Here is a 19,506-nt window from a genome sequence, read left to right as displayed (position 1 = left end):
AACCGGGTGGACTGAGGCGAGTTTTTAAGGTTTAATCAATTTCATCTGCACTTTGGATAAAAAGACTGACTATTCTGCTATTTTTTTTTCCTTTCCTAGTCCCCCTTTAAAAAAAAATAAAATGGATGTTTTATTTTAAATTCTTTGAGGTTAGTATCTCCTGTTTCAGGAAATATTGTCTATTTCATGCAGCGAGTATTAAACTTCTCCCCCCCATGCCTCTCCCCACTCCCCCCCCCCTTTTTTTTTTTGCTAAGAATTCATATTCAGAAACAACTAAATTATTCTCTGCTTTCATATACAGTAACACCTTGGGAGATGCTACAAGCTATACAGGATTTTGGTAGGTACCTTGGGGGAGCTGGGAGGGTGGGTGAGAGAGATGTTCTACAGGATATGGGCTCTTTCAAAATCCAACACTAACAGGAGGGGGAGGGGGCGCTGGTGTGCATGAATTACACATGAAGAAACCCTCTGTAAAGCAATGCAAATCATTTATCAAAACGGATGCCAGAGCTTTGATTAGACAACACTTTGAAAAGGACAGGAACTCTCACCAAAGTTCAAGTATCCCGCCAGTCGTTTCCAGGCATGCCACTCCAGATGGATGGTTTCAGCAGTTGGAAGCACACACAGGGAACTGCATGACAGCCTTATACTCCAAAACTGATTTACATAATGTTTCTAGACCACCAAAGGCACCAGTGTTACAAGACTGAGGGTCATGTTGGCAATGGACCAGAAATCCAAAGGATGCACCATATTTCTCTACAGAGGCATACGCAACTTATAAAAACATAAATATACCCAAACTGTTCCTGGTCAGACAGAAACTGCCTGGTGCAAGAGCTGACTTCTAATATAGAGCCTTAAACCCACCCACCCACCCAAGTAAAGTACCAACCCCCACAATCCAGATTTATTCTGAGACCTATTTCTGCTGCTTTACTCCATGTCAAAAGCTTCCTAGTAGCCAAAACGCATGAGAAATAGGCAGAGGAAGAGGTGTTTATGCTTCTGCCTAGAAGAACTACAAGCAATCGGCTGATGGCTAGTAAAGAGATGATCTGCTCACCAGCAGTGAGAGCACTCCTCAGGGTTGTACATGCATTATTTCCCAAAAGGTTTCATACATCACACAAGAACTACCAACCTGTGGATAGTTTAGGGTGTCACATGTTTTACAGCGTATAGTGCTGCTCTAAAAACGCTTTGCTCTTGCCCCATCTCTCTCATTCTACAGTTATCAATCGTATTTAATCGTGCACACCATAAATGTGAGCAGCTGGGTAGGTGGGGGCTGTTTTCTGGAAAGAGCAGATGGCTACAAGGTTGGGAGTACGTCTCAAGAGGGGCTGGTACTGCTTTTGCAAAATCACTTGCAAAATTTGGGAAGTAGAAAAATACAGTCTTGCCTTTGAAAGAATTCAGGCCTGAAAGGTAATTAAGGGGCACACAAACCCTATTACTAATTTGGAGCCTAGTTACAGGTTTGAACCTCAGAACTGGAGTCTCATTGTCTAAGCCTGAAGTGTCTGTATTGACTAGGCCATATGTTGAAGTCCACAGAGGAGGATTAACTTCACATGGCTCTCAGTAACAATGGCTGGCCAGTTGGAAGTAGAACAAATCAAAGCTCTGATGATCATTCCATGATGGTCTGGGCAGGATAGATTTGGAAATGGGTATTGATCTGGTTACTGTGATGTTAAACCTAAATACATATTTATTTAGTTTAGCTTAATAGGCAGCAAGAAAAACAAGCAGGAAAGGAAAGACTGGCTCAAGTTACACCACTATTCCACCAACAATCTAGGACTCTTAAAGGACAATACTAAAACAGGAAAAGGCCTAGGGATACAAGAGACCAAAAGAACTTGGATGGAGTTTAAAAAGGGTCCCTCATTCTGAAGACAGGAGGCTGTGGTTCAGAGGAACCAGACTGAGACGCAGGCAATTCTCTAGGGGTGTCTGAAGAGGTTAGGCCTTCCTAAATTACCATGAAGGATGGTAAACCTTCACACACAGATCTTCAGATTTTTTAAAACCCTTTTTCTCTAAATACTTTCTTCCTTCCATGACACATCTAGTCCTCTGGTTAAGAAAAGCTGTGTCATCACAGCATGCCACTGGTCACAGACTTGAAAATGGAAGAATTGTTGGTGTCTGAACTTGGTCCAGGTAAAAGCGAGGAAAGAGAGTAGATGTGACAACAGAGGGGGATGGACCCAGAGAGACCAGGAGAGGAAAGTGCAGTTAGCCCTGTAACAAAGGTCTAAAGTTAAACCAAATGCTTGACTTCTCTTTGCACATTACTGTTGAAGCCCCAGTGACTACTGTCACCCAGAGAAGCATTTAGGGTCCAGACTGTTATCGCAGCCATGGTGATTAGCAAGGATTCCTGGATTTGATCTCTCCTAACCAGAAGAAGCACCATGCACAGAGGCCTGCCTAAGTACTTATATGACTTCCATCATCCTGATATCCAAGGATCTTCCAAGGATTACATTTATTTTATATTTAAAAAAACCCTCTTGTCTCCTAGAGGGCTCAGTTTCAAAGTCTAGGTGCCAGCACAGAGGGAAGAGTAAAAGGAAGAAATATGAGCATTCTCAAGGTCCAACAAAAATGCAAAGAGAAAGAGAAAAGGTTATTTAAATCACAGAAGTTACCATCTCTTCTGTTTACATTCTGCAAGCTAGTGGTTTCTTTCCCTTTTTATTGTAATGCTACCCTATTGTTATTTCACCTCCCTATCACAGGGATAGGAGTCTTTCTGTAAAAAGGATGCAATTTATGCTAGAGAAAAGAAGTGCCAATTGCAAAGCTAAATGGCAAGACTCGGGCAGCTGCCATTATGTTCATTTGAAGAGATTAATGAGTCACAAACAGATGTTGAAAAATTATGGAGTCTGATGAAGGAAAACCAGAGAAACTGTTCAGCTCAGTAAGGGCTCTTGAAAAGAAGTCGCCATCTAAAAAATGAATGAAATCTAAGCATACGCTCACTGGAATTCTTTCATGGAAAGGGTGGAATTAGCATATGGAATAAGCTGCCAAGTATGGACATAGAGGCAAGTCATATAAATGAGCTCAGGATACAATTAGACTTTTTTTCTGGATAAAAAGAGAGGTTGAAGGATTCAGAGCGGGTCATAGTTCAATTTAAAAGCAACAGGAAAAAATTCCACCATATAGAGGCACCGCCAACAGCTGCCCCCAAACCAGCATGCCAAAAACCTCCGAACAAACTTAATATATGTGGAAGCAGCAAGCAGTTCAAATTCTGTTCTGAAAGAGCAGGGAGGTGAAGCTGGATAAGATAAATCAAGGCAGATCTATATAGACTGGCTGTAGCGCATTTCATTTCCTAGTCCCATATCAGTTCTCCAGTTTTCTCCCCAGTTTTGTTTATAGTGCCTTGGCTGGTGCATTGCAAGTTGTACAGGAATCCTGTCTTAGTTTTCTCAAAGCAGAGAAGAGAATAAGTGGTGGTCCCCACAAAAATAGAATTGTAACAGTGAATTAAAAGGAAAAACAGAACACCACAAAAAATCCTAAAATTATACTAGACGTTCTAATCAATGGGACTCAAAGAACAGGAGGCACTAATTTTCTAGTAACACAAACCAAATACTCTGAATAATAGGAAACTGGATATTTGTACAAATGCTTAGATTCAAGGGCCCTTGAGAACAACCTTGCATGCTTGTCAAAAGCAAATAAAACTCAATATTTTTCAAGTTATGTCTGCTGTCTGTGCAGCTTTATCAAAAGTGATAAACAACCCATTGCTTCTCCCTCAACACTGTCAAAAATAAGGCATAGCATAATATTATTCATTTCCATGGGGATTCTATTATATGGGCCAAATCTTACAGTCCTTATCAAGCAAAACACTCCCACCTATGGACTGTATGCTCAGGCCCTGCCCCTATGTGACTAACTTGGAAAGGGTTTTGACATAAAACAACTTGAAAATTAAATGTTATTTTGCACAGAAGTTAAGTCAGGAACCAACAGATCATCTTAAACTATCTGTTCCGCTTAATTTGCTTATATCCCAGTGTTTACAATGCTTTCTTAAACAACTGAAAATCTCTTTTTCTTGGGTCTGCTCTTTCCTATTTAGTTAACAAAGAATTTCTTCCTACATCTTATTTTCTAATGGAATGGGTCCATAGCAGAAGCAGTTTCATCACAACCCCAGTCAGGTAATACCTGGTAACACCCGTGAATTCTGCTAACACTGCAAACCACAATTTTGACCTAAACAGAACAGAAATCAAAGACAATTGCTTTTTGCTTACCGTTTCTTGTACAGATGACAAAGTAAACAGGAATATGAACGGCTATGAAAGAAGCACTTCTTAGTTAACATAGCTGCAAACTAGCTAAAGGGACGTTTTTTAAGTTGTCACTCCCTAATAACTTCTTTTCTCCTCTGCTCCAGTTGTCGAGTGGCATATTTATGAGGGAGTGATTTAAAAAGACATTTCCACCAATATAATTTTAGGTCAGGGTAGACTTATGCACTATTTTTTGCTGTTACATAATTTTTATGTCGTTATCTGGAAAATGTAGTAAATAACAAGGTGGCATATTTTGCAAAGGAAAAAATTAGTCATCAGAGAAGCTTCTGAGCAACTTCAGAGGACCCTAACAAAGCTAAAAAAAATGGGTAAGGTGATGATGGAAGAAGGTCAGCACTGTCAAGAAGTGTTGGAAGAGGTAGTCTGAACCATCTGCATCTTTCTGATTTCTAAATTTACTGTTTTTTTTAAAAGACATGGCTGTCTTTATGTAAAGTACAATGAAAATGTCCACTCAAGGTTTTAGTAACAGTCAAAAAAGTGAACAAAATACTAGGTTATGTGACAGTCAGGTTAGAAAATTTTGAATGTACCACTTTTATACCATTGGACTATATAACCAATGGAATATTAGAATATGGTGCTCAGACCTGGTCATTCTGATAAAGAGATATGACAGCAATGAAATGGTTTAAGAAACAGGAAACAAAGATGACTAGAGAGTCCAAAATGTTTTCATAGGAAAAGAATTGGACTGTTTAATTTACAGAGAGAGATAATGATAGGGACAATGCTAAATACATAGACATGTAAAACAGTGCATGGTAGAGAGAAGGTCAATAAAGCATTCCAGTTAGCAAAACATGAGACAATCAATGAAACTGAAAGGAAATAAATTTAAAGCATTCAAGGCAAAAATTTTTATGCAACACAATTAACCAATGGAATTCACTGGTGGTAGCCATTACCAAGGGCACTAGCTTAGAAGGATTCTCAAAACATTAGATACCCAGAGTTACATTAGTTTGAATGGATGAAGTTCTGCAATCACACTCATACTTCAGCACATTAGCCAAACAAACTAATGGGTGTTAGAAAGAAACTTATATGATTGGTTATTTTACAGCTGCATTTTATTTATGTATTTATTCACCTGTTTGTTGTGAGAGGTTTCTTGTGCCTACCATCCTTTGAAGCATCTACCACTGGCCATTACCAGAGACAGAATGAATGAATCGCTAGTCTGTCCTGTAATGACTAAAAAAATCTTATGTATATTTTTGGATGGCAAAGTAGATGAGATCTTGCAATGGAATCCAGCAGCAAAAACTGTCGCTGAGATCATGGTATGTGAAAAGCAGAGGCTTCAGGTCATATGGCAAAAAGAGGACAATCTATTTTTCAGGGTAAGGCAGCCTTGTCTACACTTATAGATCAAAGGAGGTGATGCTCCCCCTCTATACAGCACTGGTCAGGCCGCAGTTGGAGTACTGTGTCCAGTTTTGGGCGCCACACTTCAGGAGGGACACAGGGAATCTCGAGAGGGTCCAGAGGAGGGCCACTTGCATGATTAGTGGCCTTCATGATAGACCCTACGGGGGGAGATTGAGAGAGCTGAATCTCTTCAGCCTTCACAAGAGACAGCTGAGGGGAGATCTTGTGGCCGCCTATAAATTTATTAGGGGAAGTCAATGGGGAATAGGGGAAGCGCTGTTTACTAAGGCGCCCCAGGGAGTGACTAGGAATAATGGGTGTAAACTAGTTGAGAGTGGATTTAGGTTAGATATTAGGAAGAAATTTTTCACAGTAAGGGTGGCCAGGATCTGGAATGGGCTTCCAAGAGAGGTGGTGCTATCACCTAGCTTGGAGGTCTTCAAGAGGAGACTAGATAGTCACCTGGCTGGGGTCATCTGACCTTGGTCCTCTTTCCTGCCAGGGGCAGGGGATCGGACATGACGATCCATTGTGGTCCCTTCCAACTCTACAATCTATGAATCTTATGTTTATGGTTGTGAGCACCTCAATACCACTAAAGAGAGACAAACTGGACAGAATTCAAGAAAAAGCACAGAACTGATTTTAGGTATAAAAAGTTTCACTTACAAGGAAAACTTCACATAACTTAATTAAGCAATGATCATCATAGCGAGGTATATAAAGATCAGTAAGAACCTACAGAGTGATCTTTGAGGTGCCATTGTTTTTCTCTAGGCTCAGAGCCAAAAACAAACATTCAAGCAGACATGAATGGCAAACACTAACTTTTTCAATCTCCACGTATATACTCTGAAGTGTAGACATTAAGAAAAGCAGGAGGTAAATTGCGCAAAATGTTACACAGGAAGATACGACTAGAAGCAATTGAATGAAATGAAGGAAAGCAAATTTTGAACAGAATGTCAGGAAAGAATGTGTGACAATGAGATCTATTGGGATGCAAGATGCTCTAGGAAAGGGGGGGGGGGGCGGAAATCGAGACACTTGGGACTTGGACAACCAAAGCCCAAGCAAAACGATCAATTCCACATTCTTTAAGGTAAGATTAATTGTAACAGCTACTTACACTGATAGCTCAATGGAGCAGGGAATAGTTTCTCGTTTTATGCTTGTACAGTGCCTAGCACAACGAGGTCATGGCCAATAACTAACTAGGGATTTTAGGTGCCAGGCTGATAAAAACAAACCAACTCGTATCCATCTACAATTTCACAGGCACTCTCCATTTTTGCCTTGCCCCTTCTCTCCAAATCCTGGGTCCCAAAATTATCCTATGACCCTCTGAATGGCTTCTTGAATAGTCAGAAAGATAACTATTAGCTCAAACTTTAGTCTTCATGTTAGGATGTATTTGGTTTTGGTATCAAAGCCAAATGTTTCTGTACACTGCTTCAAAAAAAGTAGGCATTTTAGCTTGGGTCTTACACAGCTAACCAAAAATAAATTATTTCTGAAATACAAACAGATTGGAAAAGACTACATTTAAAAAACTTTATGGCCTTGATTGATATCAGAGTTATGCCTGCTCTCTGGGCACACAGAGAAAAAGAGTAAATTATATTTGACTAGTATCAGGACATACCTGGGAAAGAATGGTTCATTTTGCTGTTAAGATATTAGACTGGAGTACCTGAGATTATGGTTTAATTCCTAGCTGTGCTACAGATTTCCTGTATAACCTTGGTTCAGCTGCCTAATTTCTAGACTCAGCTAACTCTATATAAAGTGGGGATAATACCTCTCTACATCACAGAGACGTTGTTAAGGTAAATTAAAGGTTCTGAAGTGCTCTGGTACTAATGTCGTGGATACCACATGAAGTGATAAGACTCCAGCCTACATTTACAACTATAAAAGCCTCTAAAGTCTCTGTTTGACTGTCAAAAGGTTACCATGCTAACAAGATAGGGTTTTAAGGCTTCAACCCAAAGTAAAATGAACTTGAAGCTCTGTATGATTGACAATTAAAAGAAACAGAGAGGGAATGGGGAGACACTTTTAAGGTAAGTGAAAAAGTTGGCCCATCAATCTTGATATAGCTTCTAGCGTCATTTTCTAGAAACTACGAAGTAGGATATGGGCTGAAAAGCTAGGATGTTTGCACATAGTCTCTCAAACCACCAGTTAGATGCTTCTGCCAGTAAGGTGTAATTTTGGCTGTTTCTACTTAACATCTTGTTTTTCATGAACAATGCAAATATAAAAGAGAGGCCTTCAAGATCTGTTTGTGTACATGTATGTACATTTAAGCCTCCTGTTATTTAACTCTGCAGTTCTTCTATCGAGACTCTGGGAGAGGAAAGCACAAACACCTGTTTTACACTTATGAACAACTATAGGACACAGCACCGTTCACAACCAAATTTCATGTATTTTCTGTTCAGTTTTGCATAAACTTTTGTGAAATTTTCAAGCAGATTTTAAGTTATTTTGTCATATGCCCAATATTATCAGGTCAGTACCTGAGCAACTGACTTCAACACAAAACACAGTACGTACCTCCCGGAAGACTTGACCATATCAAATATTTCAGAATATAAGCTCCCAAATATCTTAAGATGAAGAGAAACATGTGATACTTAAAAACTGATGAACCTGTTTAGGTGAACTGTAGTATTACACAGTATCTATTGCCTCCCTCTGGGTGCTTCAGAGAACTACGTGATTAAACATCATAAAACGAAAATCTTTTTAAAACCTAAGTTTTCAAGGGACTTGTATATTAACTGACAAGAACACTCTCCTTACAGCTTTGGTATTAACTACTCTTCAAGTCCTCAACATATGCTGAATGGCGCAAAGTGCTTCATGACCAAAAAGATGAACGAGCAAATGAGCAGCTGCAGTAGAAATATGTCACTTTGCATTCACTCTGCCCCTGCCTACTCAAAAGTTCAACCTAGGGAATTATAACTTGTGTCATTGCATCAGCTACAACAAAGGAAAAAATACCACATGAGGGTGTGTTACTCCTTACTCAACTACCAAAGCAAGTGGTACAAAACGTGCAAAACGTACCTGGCAGAGTAATTTTACAAGAACGCTAAAAGTTGGCTCTAGGTCTCTCTTAGTGTCTTATTTTTGCTCCCTTCTATACCCAGCGCACCCTCTCAAGACCAACGATCCCTTCCCTCAGTGGAGTGGATGGAGACCCCATGGAAACACATCCATGTAATCTCTTAATTCAAAGGATTTGCTGTTGGGGACCATCTTCTCCACTCTGACGTGGCTTCAAATACACTGACCCTGCAGCATTTGCAACTTGTATTAGTTCAGTGTTCAGAAAACAGGAACCAGAAACTGAATTCAGATCGCACACAAAGCAACAGGGAGTATTTGCCCTGGCCTGTCAAATATGAATTCTCTTAAGAATATTTTAAAAGCTAATCACCAGAGGCAAAACTCTTGTATACAAAAGATTTCCAAACTTTTCTCTATAGAGAGGACCTAGTTTCCATCTGAAAGTTGGAAATACAAAATTTCATTCAATTCAACTCTTAAGTGCTAACACAGAACTCACGGCCTGCCCAATATGTCTTTGGAACAGACCAGCCCCAGGTCACAGTCCCCAGATTGGGAAGCCCTGCTTTGTATTAAAGCCCGCTACTACACATCTTTTTAAAACCACATGAAATATGTTGTCCCCAAGGAACAGTTGGGAGAGACCACTGAAGGATCCACACATAGCGCTCAGATCTTTGTGATCAGAGGGCAGTAGAACTGGGTTTTAAAAGACTAAAAATAATTAAGAGTTTATGTAAAAACGAAGAATTTTAAAAAGCCAAAGTGACTGCTAGAGGCAAAGTGAAAAAGTGTTCTCTACATTTCTCTCCACCATCCACAACACTGAAATAACATCAGTCAGGGTTATAAACATCTGTAATTGCCGGGGGAATGTATGATACATTCAGAAACTCTGGGCCCACGTATCCTGTAGCTCTGCACTTCACAAACAAAAGGTTGGGGGAAGAAAGAGGGGGTGGGGTACAGGGAATAAAGGCTTAAAGATTAAAGTCACAGGCAGAGACAGACGGCTCCGTTTTTTAATAACTGAAAACACGAGTTGTGCCTGAATGTGCTCATTGTTTTATGGTGGGGGGGAGAGTCTACGCATGCTGGACTGGCTGGCGACAGAACTGCCTTTCCATCAAAAATAAGATTTACAAAAAAAAAAAAAGACACCAACCCAATGCCCTAATTTCCCCTCTTGTAATGTTTAATGATGCAGTCAGGTAGAAATCAACAAAATCACCCCCACCGTCATTAAGTTGGAGAACCTCTTAAAGAAGGGCTAAATCCTGATTTTAACAACCCCACAACACACACACAGACACACAAATGAAGAGGGCTCTGAAGGCTCCCTTTAGATGAAACATATAATGTAGTTATACATAAAGGTTCAGATATTTTCATGTATTATAACACATACTGAATTTACTCATGAATACATATACTTATTAACCTATTACTGATTTCTTAAAATTGTGACAAATGCATTGTAAACAATACACTTAAATGAAATGTTATTTCAGTCTGAACACAGCACCGCTCTATTAAAAGGAATGCCATCAAATTAACTGTGCTGTAAATAAATTTCTACATGTGAACTACTAATGACACATGAAACTTTTTTTTTAAGTGAAAGAATTGTTTTTAATCTTCTTTTGCTTGCCAATATTTATGCCCTGCTTATTATTTGCATTTCCCTTATCTTAGGTACTGATATGTAATTAAATTAATATTACTTCTGCTTACAATCACTTCCTCTTCCAACTTCACAAGGATGGCATGTGTGGGTTTCAAGAACTGCAGGGAGAGCATAAACAGTTGGTTTTCAAAATATTTCAGCAGAATATAAAGAAAGCTTGGAGAAACATTTATCTTGGTCTAGGCTTCATAAATCTTGTTCTCACATAATTTAAATGCAGAACCATCTTCCTGTTCATTTAAAATCCAGTCATATTACATAAAATTCTTTTAAAGGTCCAAAACATGCATTTTTTTGTAAAGAAGTTGTGAAATATCCAAAACTAGACATATGTTCACAATTTATCTCAAAGAAAATATTTTGGTGGGTTGAATCTAGTTTCCTGGTGTTTGAGAAGCAGCAACTGGCCAGTCGACTTCCATGGTCCAATTGTGGCACAAAAAACAAGCAAGCACATAGCATCAAATAAATTGGATTCTAAAAATTCCCCCTACTTGATCAATTTAAGATTTAATAAAATGGAGTGGGTTGTTTTTAAATGCTTTACTTTTATTAACCTGCCAGTGTCACTTTACATACAGTAGGGAAGGCAATAATTTAATGAGACAACAAGCCCTTTCATCCAAAACCATAAGACTCTCAGTCTTAACTTTTTGGGGATGCCTGAAATACAGGGGAGGGAGACCACGCTCCCAGAGTCTATGGAATGTAGTCGTCTGCTCGAAGCAGGCATGCTGTGCAGGGGCAGGTTCGGAGGCCACAATATGTGGCACTCTGGCCAGGAATGTCAGATCTGCAATCCTCTGGCTATGAGAAAGCCTATCGCCCTTCCTTTGTTGGAGCAACACTGGTGGACCATCAGCCACTGGAGGTCTTATTTAGATTAAAAATCCTGTGTAGAGTTACTGTCTGTTGGGTGAAGAAAAAACAGTCCATGTCAGAAAGGGACAAGGAAGGAAAACCCGAAACGTGAGCCCACGAGCCTGGTATACAGGATAAATGCAGGCTTTGTTTTATTTTATGCAAACCAAGTATGAACAAGAGACTCATCACTGTACTGCAGTTGAACTGCCAAGCCAAAAATATACTATGGCCCCAGCACAAAAATGCAGCCTCCAGTGAAGTCTGTATAATGGCAGAGGCTATCATTTTATCTTAGCCCAAGATTAGGCATTTCAGCAATGAGTACACTTTCCTAATTATCAATTAGCCACCTCAAAAGCAAACATGAAGATGTTCTTGGGTAATAAAAATGAATCTGACTGATACTATGGTCTCTATCCAGAAGGTCATGTGTGTGCAATAAGAAAATGGAAACATTGCTTACTCCCATACTAAATATAATTAAATAATATTTACATGCTTAAGCTAAAGCCACAGTAATATTAATGCAAAAATTTAATTTCAAAAGGCCTGAGGATAAAACTTCAAGCATCACAAAGATGCTAGTGACAGTATAATAACCCTGTGAAACTAAATTATGCAAGTATGAAATAAAGCATGTTTGAAGGAAGCGTGGGGAGATCCAAACACACACAATGGACATGGGTGACAATTAGATAGATTCAGGGAAATTTCACAGGCCAAAAAAGTAATTCTTTCTCAAACAAATCTAAAATTCAGAGGTTGGTTTGAGGTTCCAAAATAAAGAAAAGGTCAAAACAGACAACCCACAAGAGGTTAAAAAAAAAATCCTGGAGGAGAGGTCAGTTCCTAAACTCAATATCATACCTAGCACTTCTATATATAAAAAAGTTCAAGAACAACATAATAAAAGACCGGGAGTGGGGATTCTTACTTCTTCCTCTTAGGAGAATATGAAGAGGGTGGTAATTTACCTTGTACAACCAAATTGGACATGAAAGTTTAGAAACAGCCAATTAAATGTAACATTATGGAACAAGACTGAAGGTCCAAGTGGAACATATTAGACACGCATTCCAAGTAATGGCTGCAGGAGTTAGTCTGCAAGGCAGATACCGTCAGGCTCCAGTACAAAGGGTCAACAGCTTCCACTGCAGGGGCACTTGGTCTTTGCTCAAGAGCCACAACAGCAGCTTACCAGGAAGATGAACACCACACTTAATCTGCGGACTGAGCCACCCACATGTTCCTTATGGAGAGATACTATGTGAAGCCTGCAGATCCAAGTATATGCTCAATCTTGAACCATGTGGAGGTAATGTTAAGACTAGAGAAGGTACTAAATCAAATTTCTCTCAGCCAAGGGAAGACAAAACCTAACTGAGTTGGAAAAATAAAATAAGCGGAAGAGACAAAAAGGAGAAGGCTGGTGAAGGTAGCTCTGCAAGAGCAGGATAAGTTTAACTTGTATATTTACTTATCACTCCACATCTATTCTTCACCAGAAGATTCTAGCGTGAACAACCACTATTAGTTTGCAAGCAACTAAGTCAGGGCAAAAATAAATAAATAAAAATTAAAAAGTTAAAACCAAAATATTACAGCAAGTTCTTTAAAGGAGGATCTATATTGTACTCAGTACCTCATGTACTCTGCAGTATAAAAAACCTGAATTTTGACACAATTACCACAAACAAATAATGCAAATTCACTCATTCCTGTAGCCTCAAATATAGCAACAGTTTTGTATACTTAATTCAATATGAAAACTAAAGCAATTAGTTGTGTGATATTTTTTATTGTTTGCTCTGGTGTTCAATCCAGGTGAAACATCAATTTGGAAATTTTTTCAGTTTCATGAAACCTTCAGTCAGTCATCCTGCCACAGAACTTTGTGGCTAGGGACAGAAGTTACACATAAACTGGTTTAAGTGATCAGACACTGGTTTAAACCTGTAACAACATAAGCTCAGTGCACATAAACCAGTTTCAAAATGGCTGAAACTGGTTTAAGATAAACCTGGTTGAATGTAGTATCAGACTTAACTGACTTGGGTCAAACCAGTTTATGAAACTTCTGTCCCAGGCTACTTCCTGGTTCAAGTTAAATCACAGACCCCCAGCATCCCAGCATGCTTTGCAGCCCTGGGCTGTGCTGTGCTGGAGCAGTGAGGGCTAGCTGGCTGACAAAGCGGGGGGGCGGGGGGGCAAGCCCTGCTGAGGATGTAGCCCACTCTACAGGGAAGGGGGTGTGGGGGCTGCCCCCCCAGACAAACCCCAGCTGGTGTCTGGGGCCAGAGAGGAGGGTTAAACACCCCTTCTCCTGCTCAACCTTACTGCTGGCTGCAACTGTGGGTTACAAATCACAGAGGCACTTGGAAGAAGTAGTGATGAGCAACCCTACAGAGTCCTGCTGTTGTAATTCTGGTCTGCAAATCCCAGAGACCTCCCAGGCAGCAGAAAGAGAAAGTGAACACACAGCCAGAGAGCCATGCTCTAGCACCCCCTGGCTTCTGGCCTGATCCACTGTAGGCATGTGACTGCATTTCCTGAATCAAAGGTAAATGTCTGTTCACTTCTGTTTCAATTTAATCTGTGCATCATAGACTAATCTGCAAAGGCTGAATTGATTCAACCTTGGACTTTTTGACTGTCTGTACCTAGCCTGTATGAGTTGCATATAAGCACTAGGGCTGTGTGAAGCTTTGGTAGCCGATTTGATTCGGAGGAGATTCAGCTCAATTCAGCAGCCAAACCTCCAAATCCGAACCGAATCAGGAGACCAATTAAAAGCTCCGAATTGAATCAGAAGCCTCCAAATCAATTCAGAAAAGATTCAGCCCAATTTGGAGATTCGGCAATAGATTAAACAGGCAGTAGTCCTCAAGGATGCTGGACACAGCTGCCTCCAGCTAGTAAGTCTGTGGTAATGGGTGGAGGGAGAAGGGAAGGAGCGTTGGGGGGGGGGGTGCAGATCAATGCCCCCACAGTGAGGGAGGGATTGAGGCTGGGACAAGCTGTGCAGCTGGGGTGGGGGAGCACGGGACTCAGAAATGGGGGCTTCTGCCACTGTGCTGCTGGTCCGGGAAGGCATAAGAACAGGCGTGTGCCCCCAGATCTGCGTGGGGCAGGCTGGGCCAGGCTGCGCTCTGGAAGGCTAGCCCCAGCCACCCACCACCGGGCTGCACTCTGCAGGGTGGGTGGAGCCAGGGCTGTGCTCAGGGTGGTTATCCCTACCTACACAGCCCTGGCTCCTCCTGCCCCCCAGAGCAAAGTGGAGCGGGGGCTATAAGGGGGGGTGCAGCCATCCTAAAATTTCCCACAGCCCTACCACTGGGCCAGGCCTGATCCAGGTACATGTGCCCGCCGCCATACCCTGCCACTGGCTGCCCAGCTGGGGTGAAGCTACAGCTTGTCTGGGAGGCAAGGGGAGTGTGGACGAGTAGCAGGAGAGCATAGCTCCCAGAGCCTTCCACCACCCGTCTGGAGAGCAGCCCGGCCCAGCCTGCCCTAGGTAGATTCGGGGGCACACGCCTGCTCCTATGTCCTCCTGGACCGCCGGCAGCATACAGTGGCAGGAGCCCCCCTCCCCAAGTCCCACACCCAGGGCTGTCCCTTGGGGGGGGGGGGTGGAATTGGGGCAACTGTCTCAGGCTCCACGCTTCGGCGGGGCCCTATGGACCATCGCATACAGGCCCCCACCATGGCTGCCACAAGCCGCCAGCTCCAGCTGCTTGACACTCCTCCACACAATCCCGGGACCCGCACAGGCTGATATGCCCTCGGCCCCGCACACCCCTAGAGACAGCTCTGCCTGTGGCCCCCCCCCCCCGCTGGCCAGCTTGTCCCAGCCCCAGCCCCTTCCTCGCTGTGGGGGTGTTGATCTCCCCTCCACCCACCACAACAGATTTACCAGCTGGAGGCAGTGGTGTCCAGCATCCTTCAGGACTGCTGCCTGTTTAGTCTATGGCCAAATGGGCACCAAATCTTCAAATCCAATTCAGCTGAATCAGATCAGGACAGCGATTCAAATCACTGAATCGAATCACTGTCCCTCCAAATCGGCTGAATCCAAATCCAAAGTGAATACTTGCCACTTTGCACAGGCCTAATAAGCACCAATAAATACAGCTGGCATCAGACTATCAAGGGGTGCCCACAAGAAAGACACCCTTCAAGTACCCCGTTTCTTTCACACCAAACTCCAGTTCAAGTATCACTGCTCTCATACAGCTGTAGTATTTTGCAATGAGAAGAGACGCAGTTATCTCAGATAGACCAATCAATTGATCTCAAGTCACGGAGACTGAGACTACTAGCCTTAAGAAGATGTACTTCCTAGCACTCCCTCACTGAACCAAGACAACTGAGAATGTTTCTTTAGGGCTTGAATTTCTTTTGCCTTGACCTACCAAGCAACCTGCCTACATATTTTCCTGCCCCCATCAGCATGAACCACTGGAAAAGCACATTAGCTAAAAACTTCTGCTAAAATAATCAGGAACAAAACAGTACTTGTTGCTGTTTAAATTGTTATGGCTAAGTTTTAGAGAGTTAAGCCACACACCACTATCAAGAGTGGTTTTGCGCTCTCTCAGCCATTGGTTCAGGTTGCCCATGTGTAAACTAAGCAGGACACCAAAACTGTGGTTTAAACTCAGTCCATTTTTGTAAAGTTTTCTTCACGAGCTCAAAAGGCTAGACTTCTCATTCAATATACTAACAATAATAATAATTATTATTATAAAGTATATTCATGACCCAAACTGAATTCTTTAATTCTATAACTGCGGCAGTCACAAGATGCTGTTCAAACCATTTACGAAATCGTAACATTAATCATCCTTCTACATATTTTGTCACTCAAGATGCATAATATTGTGCCAGAAAACATTATCCAAGGAAACTGTTATAAAACATGTGGCACAATTTCATCTTTCTGCAAGGGGAATAAGGGGTTTTGACACTGTATTTATTTTTATTTAAAACTTTTGCTGATGAGGACTGCCTCATGAGGAATATGTCTTACTTCAGACCAGTCCAAAAAGGTCAAAAAGTCATTTAGCTCTCAGATCCCAGGGCTTTAGGACAAGTCAACCCATATCATGCAGGACACGCTATCTAAATTATTGACCTCCCCAAGCAATCCTGATAACACAGATTGTACAACATTTATATTTCACATTACCACGGTGCCCATATAGTTAATAAAAGCCCACTGCAATGAAAAAGGCAAGGTTCACTGCAATGAAGGAAAATAAGGTGGAGTTTAATTGCTGAATAAAACTGTATTGCAACAATTGTTAATATTATAATTGATGCTGTATTAAGAGGGTTTAGGATTTATATTTAACACTATATATGGTAGCTTGACAAAGGTGATAATGCCAAGTGCAACACTGCATAAAAATCAATATTTAAATGTTATTCATATGAGGAAGGGATAAATAGCTTTTTCTACCTGAGGGGACTAAAACAAGCACACATTTGTAAGCATTAAAGTGTTAAAAAAATATGGTCTTAATGGTATGACAGTTTGGCTATGGGATAAAAAAAATAAATAAATCAAAGAAAATAACTAAACTTCCAGAACTTTTCAGAAAGATTCCTACGCAAATCCCTGCTCAATGCACAGAGCCACAATCACCCAAGACATCTTATTGCTATTTATGCAACATCACCGATAAAACTAGCTTCATGGATAACTCCACAGAAAATACAAGCCCTGGCACAAGGTACTTACTGCTTAATGCCTTAACCCTGTAGCCCATACCTACATGAGTTTCTGTGAAACATGACTGGATGAGGGGAGGGGAGGGGAGAAGAAAGGGCCTTAAAAATACATACATATATAACGGAGCAGTAAACAGGCCGAGCACTTGACAGATGAATGGAAAAATAAGGCGGCCCCGGCTCTAAAGAGCTCACAGGCGACTTTTATACTAATTTCCTCCTAGGAGGATGAAAACGTTTTGATTGCAGACATTGTCAGTCTAACCTTTTGCTTCCAGCTTTACATGCTGGGAAATACAGACCTTGAAGGGTGAACGTACAAAAAGTCCATCAGCAAGAAAAAAAAAGGGGGCAACTCTCTATACGTATCCCTTATGGAAAAATCCCAGCGACTGAAGGAAAGCAATTTGAGCCCTACTATAAAAGTTAGTAGACGATCATACCCATAATCTTATCGTACAGTTAAAAAGCTTCTGACAAATTCTATAAGTTTTGAGAGTAATTTCTAGGAAACTCGACTGGGTTTTATCCCATTTCAGTTCTACAGCATACGGCTGAGCAACTTTAAACAAAATCAGAGAGAGTTGCTTCAAGGCCATATTGAAGGGTCTGTCTGAGAAACAATGTTTGACATGAAAAAGTTGCAGTTTGTGCAAGTCCACTCTTTCGGTGAGCAGCGTTGCCCATTGGCCACGAAATACATCAATCAAGATCAAAACCCTCAGCAAGGTCAGAATTGTGACTTTGACAAAGAAAGATCTTTGAGAGAAGAAATTACTTCAGCACTTTCATCTCTCCCCCCCACCACTGTCTCCTCCAAGTTGTACTTTCATTTTATTATCAAGGGCTGTTTTTCCTCCCCCAAATCTAAATTTGGGCACTAAAACAGAGGCTGGCAACATCCCCAGGGAGTTGGAAAAAAAATGACAGAAAACAAAGTCTGTTCAGAGCACACGTTGTTTTGCCAAGCACATGTGATTGGCTCGCAGGAATGCTGGAATTTTGCTCAAGTCGTTTGATGGGAAAGCACAGTAAGTCGACAAACTAAGAACTAGATAAGTGGGAAAATAATGAGTACAAACAAATAGCACTTGTTCCGTCATGTATTTTAAATGTACAGCTTCAATATTTAAAACTGGATAGCGTTAAAAAAAAAAAAAGCATCAGGAAGTTTCAAAACATTTTTAGTCACAGCCAACCACGAAGAATGCACAAGTGTGCACACATTCAGACACTAGCATCTGTCTGTGAAGGTTAAATATTAGAATTGGAAGTGAAGTCTCTAGCAATTGAGCAAAAAAACCTCAATATAACTCCAACCACAATTCCTCAGGTGAATATGAAGGGAAAAGGTTTACTATGTGGTGTATAGATATGAACAAGGGTCAGAATTAAACCAAAAACTTCTAGAAGTTACATACTTCATTTAAAAAACCCCCCCACCTTTCAGACAGTTTCTCCTGACAGTAAGTTTCGTATTTCCTTGCTTAACAGTCGTTTTTTCCTTATTTAATCGTATTTTGGTTCATATTCTCCTGTTTTGAAAAGACACAAAAGTCCACAGAGAACTGAGATTCTAAATGAAACAAGTTTTGTGGCCTGAAAATCTAAAATTATAGGACAATAGAGAGAAGAACTATCAGAGAATATGAATTTCACCTCCAGTGAGTACAGAAAAAAGGCTGAAATGTCTAATCATACCACCAAGTGATGGAGTCAATGGGCAATGAGTTGGAGAATAACCATGTGACAATCAAAAAGCAACAGAGCTATACCAGGGATATTTTAGAGGGATGCTGACAGCTTAGCATGGACCCCAAACTTAAAAGGGGGTAAAAAAAAGAAAGGAAAAAAAAAAAACTCTTGCAAAACCCAAAATGTTTCCACAAATGGAAAGTTGAAACATATTAAGTTAAGGCAGGTTCTTTAGGTCTGAAGAAATGATACAACAGTGGTGTTCAATCTCTGGTCTTCAGGCTGAGTCTGGCCTACGAGGTGCCCCATGGGCCTGGAAATTTGGCACCCGGAGAGTGGTAGCGGCATTAATTGCTTCCAGAGCCGTAGCAATTAACACCACCACTGCTCCCCTGCCACCAAGTTTCCAGACCCATAAGGAGCACCATAGGATGGATTACATGACACCATGTGCCAAATCCCATCCTTGCATGGCTACTTTGTGACCAGATCCAGCATGTGGGGTCACGCTGGTATCCCGACTTCACACATGGGATCCAGCCCACGGACTGGTCCCGCACTCTTCCTCAGTCCACGAGTCGGGAGAGGTTTCTCAAGAGTGTTGTACACAGAACAAGGGAGTACAGACTAGACTAGGGCCACACGCAGCCGTTCCTGTTCTACCAGAATCGCCACTCTCCTGGGAGAAGCCACAAG

General features: G+C 41.2%; 1 protein-coding gene across 2 annotated transcripts in view; it reads right to left on the bottom strand.

Annotated features, from left to right (window-relative positions):
- Positions 1 to 19,506, bottom strand: part of EEFSEC (eukaryotic elongation factor, selenocysteine-tRNA specific) — a 200,667-nt gene that overhangs the window by 160,201 nt on the left and 20,960 nt on the right. The window contains exon 1 of one of the 2 annotated variants that reach the window (XM_059716050.1): positions 4,311 to 4,379. The exons of the other annotated variant lie outside the window; for it this stretch is intronic. The gene's annotated coding sequence lies outside the window, so the exon portion shown is untranslated. Of the gene's footprint in view, positions 1 to 4,310; positions 4,380 to 19,506 lie in introns of those variants that run through there. 2 annotated transcript variants of the gene reach the window in all.

Source organism: Alligator mississippiensis, chromosome 12 (assembly GCF_030867095.1).
Source record: "Alligator mississippiensis isolate rAllMis1 chromosome 12, rAllMis1, whole genome shotgun sequence".
Lineage (NCBI taxonomy): Eukaryota > Metazoa > Chordata > Crocodylia > Alligatoridae > Alligator > Alligator mississippiensis.
The sequence above is the reverse complement of the archived record's forward strand: the minus strand, read 5'-3'. Positions and strand labels throughout refer to the sequence as shown.